We start from the raw sequence: 12,293 nt of genomic DNA, 5'->3' as shown, positions 1-12,293 counted from the left end.
TTCCAATTTATATGACATGATTACATACATATTTTACAGTTTTATAGGACATACAAGTCCATGGCCCTACTTATAACATTTGAAGGGTCAGGGGGAAAACCAAGTTAAAGTGAAGAATTACTTACGCAGCATGTATTTCAATATCGTCGGAATGGGCATGCTACAAAAAAATTTTGGGCTTATGCAAGAGAATGAATATCTCCCAATGTTGCAAGCGGAAGCGTTTTTTTATGTCGATTATTAAGCTAGACATGATGCTTGAAAAATATGAGTGAGAATTTTCAGAATCCCATGTATTCCTTATGGAAAAAAAAATACAACTACTTCCACGTTGCAGCTATCAAATGGAAGTTTCGACTTGTCCGCTTCATCAAACTGCCCTCTTTCCGTTGATATATTTTTCTACGCCATGAATCTCGGGTTCGAATCCCGGCATGGGCATGGATGTTTGTGTCTATTCATCAATTTCATCATGTCATCACTCATCCCCATCTTCGCAAATTAGCCAAAAGTGGTACAAAAATCGAAGTAAAATAAAGCCAATCGATTAATCTATGCCATGAAGTTTGATATTTCCAAGACAACAAATCAAATAACTCCCATAAGCGCAATGCATTTCTCCTTGCCTCATACGGTCATCCTAGCAGTGTTGCCAAACCTGATGCGCATAAAAGAGCTAAATTTAAGCTTAGTTAAAACAGACTTTCAAGGAGCTAGATTTACGAAGGCTGGATAAAGTGCCTCCTAGGGTGATGTTAGGTGTCAAAGGGGTGGGGGCGCTGATATTACCGTTAACTTTAAAGTAATGACAATTTATTCTTAAGTTTTCCGCGCATCACCCATCTCAATAATCAACCGATGGTCGTGTGAAATCGAAAATAAAGGATTGCCGGATAACAATATTATGTCATCTCCATGGCGCTATAAAAAAGTAGCTGGGAAGGTAAGATGTGATGGGGCGACGCAGCCAATATAACAATATCACGTTACGTGCAAAATGTACGCTCATGGCAAAAGTTGGTCTATGTGGGCCGGAGCCAGTGATGGAATGAGTGGGGGCGCTCCAGTTCACAGCCAAACGAGTGCACGAAAGAGCCAGATCTGGCCCCAAAAGAGCTAAGTTGGTAACACCGACTCGGAGGAAAGAGCCTGGCGAAAACTGTTCCGCATTTCTGTCGTAAGCACGGTAGTGGCGTCATTTCCTGTTACAACACGCTTTCTTTTGTTCATACATTTGACACTTGCATTCATCAAAGAATATATTTTTCTTGGTACATTTTAAGTTACATATCGAGTAAAGTTTTGCAAATAAAAGTTCATTTTTCTGGAGTTTGGAGAGTTAACTTACCTGCCCCCCTTTCTCCCGCCCCTTCATTTTAGCTCGTGCCAAGTTATGAGCCACGAAGAGAACTTTCTACATCAAAATGTAGATAGTAGAGACATGATGAAGGGAGATTTCATATGACGAGCGGGTACTACGCAATTTACATATTAAGTGGGTATCAACACTGCACCCATTGCGCACTTAATTTTGATACGACGCATTGAACTCAGCTGGCGCAAGTGGTTTTAATTCAGGAATGTTAAGGCGAAGAGGGACAATTACGCACCAGGCATGCATTTATTCCAATATCGTCGGAATGAGCAATGCTACTAAAAAGATCTCAAACTGAAATGAAGAGTATGAATATCTCCCCATGTGGCAAGTGGAAGCGGTTTCCTAAGTTGATTATTAAGCCTTATACGATTTTTGAAAAATATGATGAATTAGTATTTACCGAATCCCATGTATTCCTTATGGGACATCAACTTCAAGTTACGGCTCATCAAATGGGAGTTTCGACTTTTCCTACTGCTATGACATAGTTCAACGTGTCCTTTTCCCGTCCATGTACATTTCTACGTCATCGGATGTTTGATATTCCCGAGAGAACGAATAAAATAATGGTCCCATAAGCCTAGTGCATTTCTCCTTGCCTCCTACGGCCATCCTGGCAGTGTTGCCAAACCTGATGTGCATAATAGAGCTAAATTTCACCATTAATATAGCTAAAGAGGGCTTTCAAGGAGCTAGATTAACGAAGGCTGCATAAAGTGCCTCCTAGGGTAATTTTAGTTGTCAGAGGGGTGGGGGTGCTGCTATTACCGTTAGCTTTAAAGTTATGGCAATTTATTCTTAGTTTTCACCGCCTAGATTTGGCGGCATCACCCATCTCAATAATCCAATGATGTTAATATAAAATCGAAAATAAAGGGTTCCCGGATAACAAAATTGTCATCTTCATCTTAGCCACAGCGCTATATATAAAAATACATGGGGAGGAAGAAGAGGTGAGTGACGCAGCCTATAGCTATACGAATATCACGTCACGTGCAAAATGTACACTCATGGCAAAAGTTGGTCTTTATGGGCCGGAGCCAGTGGTGGCATCATCGTGGAGCAGAGGGCGGGTGCCACAGTTCACAGTCAAACGAGTGCACGAAAGAGACAGATCTGGCTCCAAAAGAGCGAAGTTGGCAACAGTGATCAGCAGCTGCCCCAGCGAGAAAGACCTAGGGGAAATTGTCCCTCCTCGCCTTAAGAAGAAATGTATCCTTATTACGTATGCTACCTGGTAGTAAGGATGCCCATGGAGAGGGCTGAATCCATTTTTGACTGACTGTATAATATGCCTTTTCTCTCCCGATGAATAAAAACTACTGATAGAAGAAAAGGTCTAAATATGGGCCCCCCTTTTCATTTTGTATTTTCGGAGGGAAAAAAATAATATATCAAGCACCTACCTTTAAAATGGATATCTATGAAATATATATACTTAAATGTAATAGCTTGCTAAAGTATAGAAGGTCTCAATTTTTTTTAAAAAAAAAAGCAATTTCCAAAAAATGGAAAAACGGTGTATTTCAAATTTGTGGTCTAAATATGGCCTACTAGTGGCAATATCACAAACAGCAATTAAAATTTAAAAAAAACAGTCGTTTGCCGCTAAAACATTATAAAATTCATATTTATGAATAATCTGTTACTCCGAAAATCACGCGGAATGGGAAAAATCGAAATTAAGAAAAACATCCAAATATTTGTTGAAAATGTGATCTCAACATTAAACCTCATTCCATAGCCCATATTTAGATCATCACGCTTTTTATTCTTCAATTTATTTTCGTTCTCTGTGGTACATATTTCACAAACAAATCATGGCATTATAAAAGCCCACATTTGTTTAATGTACCGCTAATATCAAAACTTATACAAAGCAGATGAGAATTCAGAAAACGCTGAGTTAAAACATACCTGCAAAAAGTTTTCGGAGGTCGCAATTCTATAACATCGTCCAAGGCCGAAACTAACCACCACTTTCTCTTGCGAATTGGCGCCGCAACCTTTGTCCTTGACAGATAGCCATTCCAGAACCAGATAACTAGCTACAGAGCATTCCGTGTCATTCGCTACGAGACTCGGTGGCAAGCGGCCCGACGTCAGCGCTTGTCTTTCCCGATGAACGGGGTCCGCGACAGTCTGCTATTAAAATTACAGTTTTCATATTGTGTACTAACCTTGACTACAGAAGGTGCTGAAAATGATGTCCCTCTGCTGCAACACCTTCCTGGCATCTCCCAAGGAAATTGGCATTTACACGTGCAAGTTCGTCTGCTGTAATTCTCCCGATTTCTCGTACAGTACTGTCTTTTAACTCGCGGATTGTCTTTGTATACTTTATTTTTTAGATGTCCTCATAAATAAAAATCGCAGGCTGACCCTGTTACTCTAAACTTTTTTTACGAGGTTTAATATAGTGGTCCGATGTGGAACGGGAACACCAGGAAATTTCGTTGCAAAACGTCGTCGAACTTCTCCACAATTACTCTTTCCGAAGTAACACTCGACAAGATAAATCCTTTGTTGTAATGTAAACTTTTGTGGTGCCATATTAAGCCACAATCTTCAACACAACTTCCGAAGGAGGATTATACTGGCGTCAGTCTGCAACGTCAACAGAAAGGGAAAGAGAGCGAAAGAAACAGACTGTAGCGTGCGACTGTCGCGGATTCCGTTCACCGGGAAAGACAAGCGCTGACGCAGGGCCGCTTGCCGCCGAGTCTCGTAGCGAATGACACGGAATGCTCTGTAGCTAGTTGAATGTCACCAGTTCGAACCATTGTATTGTATATCTTTACACAAGTTAAATTACCACCAAATTATTGCAATAAAAAATAAGAAACACTGAACTACTCTAAATTACTGCACAACCCTACACTGCGGTCCTGCACTCCAGTGCTGTTGCGGACGTATTTTGCAGAAGTAGTTTTGAATTGGAAACAGTGCACTAGATGACGCACAACATGCGCCGCGCATGTTGCGCGTCATGAGTCTGGAACTTGTCAGAATGGAAACGTACAATCTACGCTCAAGCAACACTCAGGTCACTATCACCTAAGATGTTATGTGTAAGTCTTATGTTAATATTAATAAATTAATTTCATAGTTATTATTGTTTTGCATTCTTGTTTTACTTTTATTGTGCATAATGATGTAGATTTGTTAATGATCTCTTGAGAGAGAAAAAGCATTGAACACTCACAACTACACTAATTTGTGTATGTATTCGATATTATTCTTAGTACAGTATATTTTAAATTAAATGTAATTGCTTATCTTTTGTTTGTTGTAACAAAAACTCTCCCCCCAGGAATTTTTTTGGTGGGGGGATTTTTGAGGCCAAGATTGTTGGTGGGGGAAATCCCCCCCCGTTTCGCACCCTGGTTTGCTCCATTATTCATCCTCATCGTCGCGATTTAGCCAAGAGGCAGAAAATCGACGTAACATAACCAAATTGAAGTAGATAGATCGTTTGATTTACTTTATTTTACTTCTTATTTCTGCCACTTTTGGTCAATCGCGAAGATGAGGATGAGTGATGATATGATCAAATTGATGAATGGACACACACAAACACCCACGACCAGGCAGGGATTCGAACCCGGGATCCCTGGCGTCGTAGCGCGATGTGCTAACCACTCCGCCACGGGGCCAGCGCTAAAAAATATGGAAACAACTTGCTATGATAAAAACCGAGGCACTATGTTAAGAACAAATAAAACTATTTTCGGTAAAAAACGAAATAAAACTGGAAACACCAGTACTGTGGAAAGGAGAGGATAGAATTTAAGTGACATCCCTTGCATCCCAGGGATGGAGTTAAGGAACACAAAGGTGCAATTCTATCATTCTTAAGACATAAAAGGACTAAAAATGAAACTATACAGTTATGGTAAATGTTGTTGATATAATATGCAGTGCAGGCTTCAAACAGTGCGTGAATAATTCAGCGGTATTGTTTTAAGCGGGAAATTGAACTCGAGCCAAGTTTTCAACTGGAGTCGATCGATGAGCTTCGCAGTATTCGTGGCTCCCGCAGAGGGCGGCCAAAAGAGACAGAACTTTCGGCACGAAGGACTGCAACGCAGCGAAGGACCGGCAGATTCTTCTTTCATTCCACGCCAAACACTTGCAACACAATAGGGAAACTGGTAGAGATATCTTCAGTTCGGTAAAACTGTCAAAGCCGGAAATCGGCTGTAACTCGCTTATTCTGTAATTGTTGACATTCGTCCTTACTTATTCTGCATTGCGAAGGATTGTTTAACACGCTTCCTGAACACCCAAAATGGCGGGCAAATCTTGACTAGCGTTGTGTTTCAAACGGCAAAGCAGTGTTTCAACTTTCTTAACAGAAAAATTCCCGCATAGCCCCGAAAACCATTCACGATAGCCCCACGCACCATCACGGTAAGGTTAGCTTAGGTTGGGCAACATAATGAAAAAAACTGTGCGTTTGGAAACACTTACCGGGGATTACGTCATCAGATGCTCGCAACATCCGGTTCAAGTACATGGATGGAAATGCAAGCAACACCTTTCGTGCATCGGACGGACATTATTATAGAAAAATACATGAATTAGCGGCCAAATACATTGAAAAATGCGAGAAAACACTTCTACGACCTTCCGAAATTACACAGAAACTCAATTCCGTAAGTAATTTCTCCTGTAAATTTGAAGAAATCAGATTTCCGGCTTTGATAGTTTTACCCTTCAGCTCTATAATGTAATGACTACAGACCGGATTTCTATGTAGCAAAAACAACGAAATATGTACATAAATATGCAGAAAAAATAGCTAAAATATGTAAAATACATATATGCAAATATACTGAAATATGTAAGGTAAAGTTCCCCGTGCCATGAATGCACATATAGGGGATGTTGAGGTAGGGCCCCACACATTCTCGATCTAGGCCATTTTGGAGGTAATGTGATCTGATCAGCACCACGCTTCGGCCGCCTTTAGCACTCAGGCTTCCCGCAGGTACCCATTGATTTGAGACTGGGTGAGACCCGGAGCCGCTTTTTGCGGAGACAAGGCCGGAAAAATTCTGACCTTAGATCAGCCAGGCCGGGAATCGAACCCAGGTCTCTAGTGTGCCAGTCAGTTTTAAAATGGTTTCTCTCAGTTACCTCAATTGTATTTTTATTTTATTTTGATTTGCTTCATTCTACTTCGCTTTTTGTGCCACTTTTGGCTAATTTGCGAAGATGGAGATGAGTGATGACATGATGAAATTGATGAATGGACACTCACAAACATCCAGGCCGGGATTCGAACCCGGGACCCCTATCTGAGTTACCTCGAAACCCTACACTTAAACAGTTATTTGATCTTATATCAGCTCATACGATGAAGCATGTCAAAAATATTAAATTTGGATTTGTTCCACACAATCTTGTTTAATTTACACTGCTGTTTTATAAATGAAATAAAAATTCCATTCCTTACAGATTATGACCACCTGATTACAACATATCTCCAATTTTCAACCTTGAAACTTCTGTGTTTAAAAAAAAGTGTTCCCCTGTGCATAGCACCACGCCATGAAGGCGTATAGGGGGTGTGGGGGTAACGCCCCACACTTTCTTGATCCGGTCGTGAGTGGGGGTGATGTGATCAGCATCACGCCCCTGACCGCCTTTATCCCCCAGGGTTTCCCCCAGGTACCCATGTTATTCGACGCTGGGTGTGCGCCGGGGCCGCTTCCACCGTTAGAAAAGTTCCCGGATTTGAACCGGCCGGGGATCGAACCCGGGACCTTTAGCATGGTAGTCAGACGCGTTACCGACTGAGCCACCTAAACTTCTGTGTTTAGGCAGTAATATTTTTATACTTAGAAGAAACTTTCTCTACTTCACAAGATGCACTTGGACAATATTTTGGCAGCAGTATCTCACACGTGAAGTTCAAGATCATCTATACTCTGCCCACTGCATTGTTGTGGATTCTATCGCAAACGAAAGAAATGTTATCTCATTGTTTCCTGTTGAATGGGTTGGTGTTATTTTACTTCGCTTTTGTGCCACTTTTGGCTAATTGCGAAGATGGGGATGAGTGATTATATGATGAAATTGATGAATGGATACTCACAAACACCCATGCACAGGTCGGGATTCAATCCCGGGACCATTGGCGTCGTAGCGCGATGTGCTAACCACTGCCACGGGGAGCCGGCTTGAAACAACTTAAATATTCTTCCATACGTGTACAGTAAACGCTATTGGGTCGGTGCATGAGTTCGTAGCTTTTTATAATAAACGTTAACAGGAATACAATAATTAATTAACAGAAGAACACAGGTGGTAAGCATAGGCGTGCGCACAAGGGGGGAAAATGACCACCCTAATCATGGACGTCCGGAGATTTTATCCACTAAGGAACAAGCGTGGTATTTTACCATGGGGCATATTACCCCGATAATATTGTTGCCCCCTAAAAAAATACCTCTGGATTTTGAAATTATCGCATTCCTACATCCCCATTATAATAATGTAAATTATTATGACTGAAACCGAATTATACTTGTGGAAATGTACTTTTAGGTTGACATTCGTTTTCTAAGGGGGAGATATGGCCATCCTTGGGCCCTTCCAGACTTCCATGCCCCTGTATATTTTTATATTTTCAGCTAGAAATTTAAGATAGAGAAATCTTATTGCCGTTATTAAACGATATTACACTCTCAAAGAAAATGAAGTATTTTCAAGCCGATGAAAGTTCAAAGCAACTACGGGCGAATGGGGTGGTGGTGCAAACAGAAGGGGCAGGGGGAATTGCCCCCAACCTTGGACAATTTTAGGGGGGCAAACATGGAAGTAAAGGAAAGGAAGACAAAAGGGTACTCAAGATGGAATTAATTTTCACGTCTATCTTGCATTATTTCTTCAGACGGCCAAGAGCACCTGCATGGGGGACACAGAGCTGGAATTGGCCCCTCGATTACAAATTTTATAAACATATCGCAAAATTTTCTTGCTCACAGTATCTGCTTTTCTTGCAGTCTTGTCAACTTCTGGACGCCGAAGATCTAAATGAAATAAATTGTAAATCAGAATGGCATGGCGCTCCATGAATTTTCTTCCGACATATTAAATCAATATTTTTTCATTTTGCAAAAAATTGGATCTGAAAATGTTCTTGCTCACTTCGCTCGCAATTTGTTGTCTATAATGCATTGTAAATTACCAGGGAGAGAAATACTGCTGCTAAACGGTTTTCTCTTAAATGCATGAACAATTCTTTAAATCTCCGAATGAACAACTGCTTGGAGGAAAAGGAGCGCGCACATTTGAGAGACAATTTATATGATTTTTGCTGTTGGTTTGTTATGGGGCGGATGAACTGATTATGTATATATAACAGTGGCGTATACCGAGTCCAACATCTAGACTATCTCACTATGTCCCGTGGTCATAGGCTATGAATAGAAATATGTTTACCAACTCATAGGGAATCAGGTTGCCAACTCATAGGGAATCAGGTTGCCAACTCATAGGGAATCAGGTTGCCAACTCATAGGGAATCAGGTTACCAACTCATAGCGAATCAGGTTGCCAACTCATAGAGAATCGGGTTGCCAACTCATAGCGAATCGGGTTGCCAACCCATAGGAAATCGGGTTGCCAACTCATAGGAAATCAGGTTGCCAACTCATAGGAAATCAGGCTGCCAACTCAGAGCGAATCAGGTTGCCAACTCATAGCGAATCAGGTTGCCAACTCATAGCGAATCAGGTTGCCAACCCATAGCGAATCAGGTTGCCAACCCATAGCGAATCAGGTTGCCAACCCATAGCGAATCAGGTTGCCAACCCATAGCAAATCAGGTTGCCAACCCATAGCAAATCAGGTTGCCAACACATAGCAAATCAGGTTGCTAACCCATAGGAAATCAGGTTGGCAACCCATAGGAAATCGGGTTGCTAACCCATAGGAAATCGGGTTGCCAACCCATAGGAAATCTGGTTGCCAACTCACAAGAAATCAGGTTACCACTTCCAGAATCACCATCATCATTTCACTGTTATGAATAATTTTATTTACAATTTCTGATCTATTTTCCTCCTGAATTTTATTCTCTAGACTTCAAGCTTCGCAGATAGCCTAGCTAGCCTAGAATATACAAAAAAAAGTAAAGTGCCCCCCTGTGCATAGCACCACGCCATGAAGGCGTATAGGAGGTAACGCTAGAATATACGCTCCTGATATACGTATAGCCTGTATGTGTGTGGGGGGAGGGGTGTATATACACACACACCCATCGAGGCAATAAAACAAATAGTGAGATAAAATTAGGTTTTTTTCTTTCCCGACTGAACTTTCATCAAGGCTTTTGCCCCCCCCCCATCCCCCTAATCAGAGGGTATACGCACGCCTATGGTGGTAAGATGCCTCGCGTGTAGAACTGCTGTGTTTTCAGTATATGGCATTAGCCCCTTTCACAGCACAAACTGTTTTTGAGTTGAAAAATCAGTTAGCCAAGTTTCAAGAGCAGTTTCATTAGGAACGGCTTTCTACTGCTGCACTTGATCCTCGGTTAAACTCGAAAAGCAGAGTGCGCCGGAAATGTTCAACTTTGTCCACTTGAAACTCCATCTAGTTTAGTCCGCAAAATAGACAAAATGTGCTCAGAATTAGAATACACTGTTTTCACGAACACAAAACTACGAACTGAGCAACAATGGAATAACGGACAACGAAGTCTTGGCAACGCAGTGTTGCCAACCCATAACAAAACGATACGAACTTACGCAGCGACCCAATATTTAAGCATCGCCATTGATTTGCACCTAAAACCATTTAATACGAAATGTCGGCCTCCCCGATGCTGCAGTGGTAGCGTCGTCGCCTTGTAATCAAGGGGTCCCGGGTTCGATACCCGGTGGAGGCACAAGTGGTTCGGATCCCACTCGAGTCCCGATTAGCCTTACTGTGCATAAAGTGGACTTAAAACATCAACTCGATACGAAATGTCATTCCTATCGGTTGAATAGTTATCGCGTCTTAAACATGTGAAGTGAGACATTGTTTACATCTCACGCGGCAGCCATTACACATGCACTCGTGACCTAGATGTCGCTTCTGATTGGTTATGCTAGGGAAAATGCTACGGAAATAGGACCAATCATACCCTCAGAAATGCCATAATATTTTGCACTTTGCATGGTAGCATTTTGGTCATGGGGTAACTGTTAAGGAAAATGTTTTCGTCTAAAGCGGGTCTCTGTCCGCCATGCCGAAGCTCCACTCGACCGTTGGCCGCGAATAACCACCGTCTCCGAGTTGGCGCGATACTTCATTCAAAGTACATGTACAATGACCGTGTAGTGCCGGTTGCCTACCCATCAGGGGGAGACTGCGGCTTACGTATTGATCTCGCGCAGAGGAAGCGATGCGGGATGCTCGGGTTTCCGGTTTCCTATTTCCACGCTTCCAACAAAGTCACAACATGCGACACACAATGCCGAAGGTAATAAGCAAGCAAGATATCGTCGCAAAAAGGACCTCCCTCTCCTCAGAGCTTGGGCCAACATTTTTTGGCATCGCTGCGAGGAGTGGAGGCGCCTCTGTGAATCAGATTAAACTGGACAAAGGAAATGCTATGCGGTAATTTTCTTAAACCACAGTTTTATCACGTTCTCTTACTCGATGCAACTCGAAGGACTAGTACGAAATGTATTTTGACAATGGGGGGAATAAAGGAGACGCCAGTGATGAAAGTAGTTAGTATTACAAGGTGGGCACTCTAGGACCATGATAAAATTCAAGTACAATTCCCGGTTTTGAAGGCGAACTTCAAAAAAATTCCCTGACATTCGCTGCTATGAGACTCGGCAGCAAGCGGGCAGGCGTCAGCGCTTGTCTTTCCCGGTGAACGGGGTCCGCGACAGTCGCTAGAGTCGGTTATTAATTACAGTTTTCATATTGTGTACTAACCTTGACTACAGAAGGTGTTGAAGATGATGTGCCTCTGCTGCAACACATTCCTGGCATCTCCGAAGGAAATTGGCATTTACACGTGCAAGTTCGTCTACTGTAATTCTCCCGATTTCTCGTACAATACTCTCTTTTTACTCACGGATGGTGTGCGGATTGTCTACGTATACTTTATATTTTTAGATTTCTCCAAGACAAGATAAATCCTTTGTTGTAATGTAAACTTTTGTGTTGACATATTATGCCACAATCTTCAACACACGGACACGACACAACACAACTTCCGAGGGAGGATTATACAGGCGTCAGTCTGCAACGTCAACAGAAAGGGAAAGAGAGCGAAAGAAATAGACTGTAGCGTGCGACTGTTGCGGACCTCGTTCACCGGGAAAGACAAGCCCTGACGCCGGGCCGCTTGCCGCCGTATGTATAAATGCAATGGAATTTAGATTAATAAAAGTTGAAATTTTTCACGTCTATGGAGAAAAATTCACGCACAATTCACGTATAATTCTCGGAGCCAATAATTCACGCATAATTCCAGGAATTCCCGGTGAGTAGCCACCCTGTATAAAGTATAATATAACATAGTTTTTAACGTAATTTATGCATGACGTACCTTGGATAGCGTGCCGTTGATTGTGATCAGAGTATGTGTTGAAACTTGAAAATGTCCGCAGTTTTCAAGAAAGCACGCCTCCACCCGTGTTCGCATATCCGCCGTTTCTCTTCGGTTAAATTCCTGATTTCAGCAGAAATGCTGTCCTTTAAAGCTTGTAACGTACGCGGGGTTTAATGAAGGAGAGGGTGTGTGTAAACAAAACAGCAAAATTAATATCTTCATAATATGAATTTCTATATATTTAGGGAACACATCACCCTTATCAAAATAAATATGCTAAGTCATGAAAAATCCTATCCCTACTTATGTTTTCAGTACAGAGTTTAAACTGTATGTAGCAATTTC

At 41.9% G+C, this 12,293-nt stretch overlaps 1 protein-coding gene across 4 annotated transcripts in view; it reads right to left on the bottom strand.

Annotated features, from left to right (window-relative positions):
* The window catches only part of LOC145981899 (oxysterol-binding protein-related protein 9), a 340,511-nt gene that overhangs the window by 127,282 nt on the left and 200,936 nt on the right, over window positions 1–12,293 (bottom strand). The window lies entirely within an intron of this gene.

The sequence above is a fragment of the Lepisma saccharinum genome, chromosome 30 (genome assembly GCF_977018435.1).
Source record: "Lepisma saccharinum chromosome 30, izLepSacc3.1, whole genome shotgun sequence".
Taxonomy (NCBI): domain Eukaryota; kingdom Metazoa; phylum Arthropoda; class Insecta; order Zygentoma; family Lepismatidae; genus Lepisma; species Lepisma saccharinum.
The sequence above is the reverse complement of the archived record's forward strand: the minus strand, read 5'-3'. Positions and strand labels throughout refer to the sequence as shown.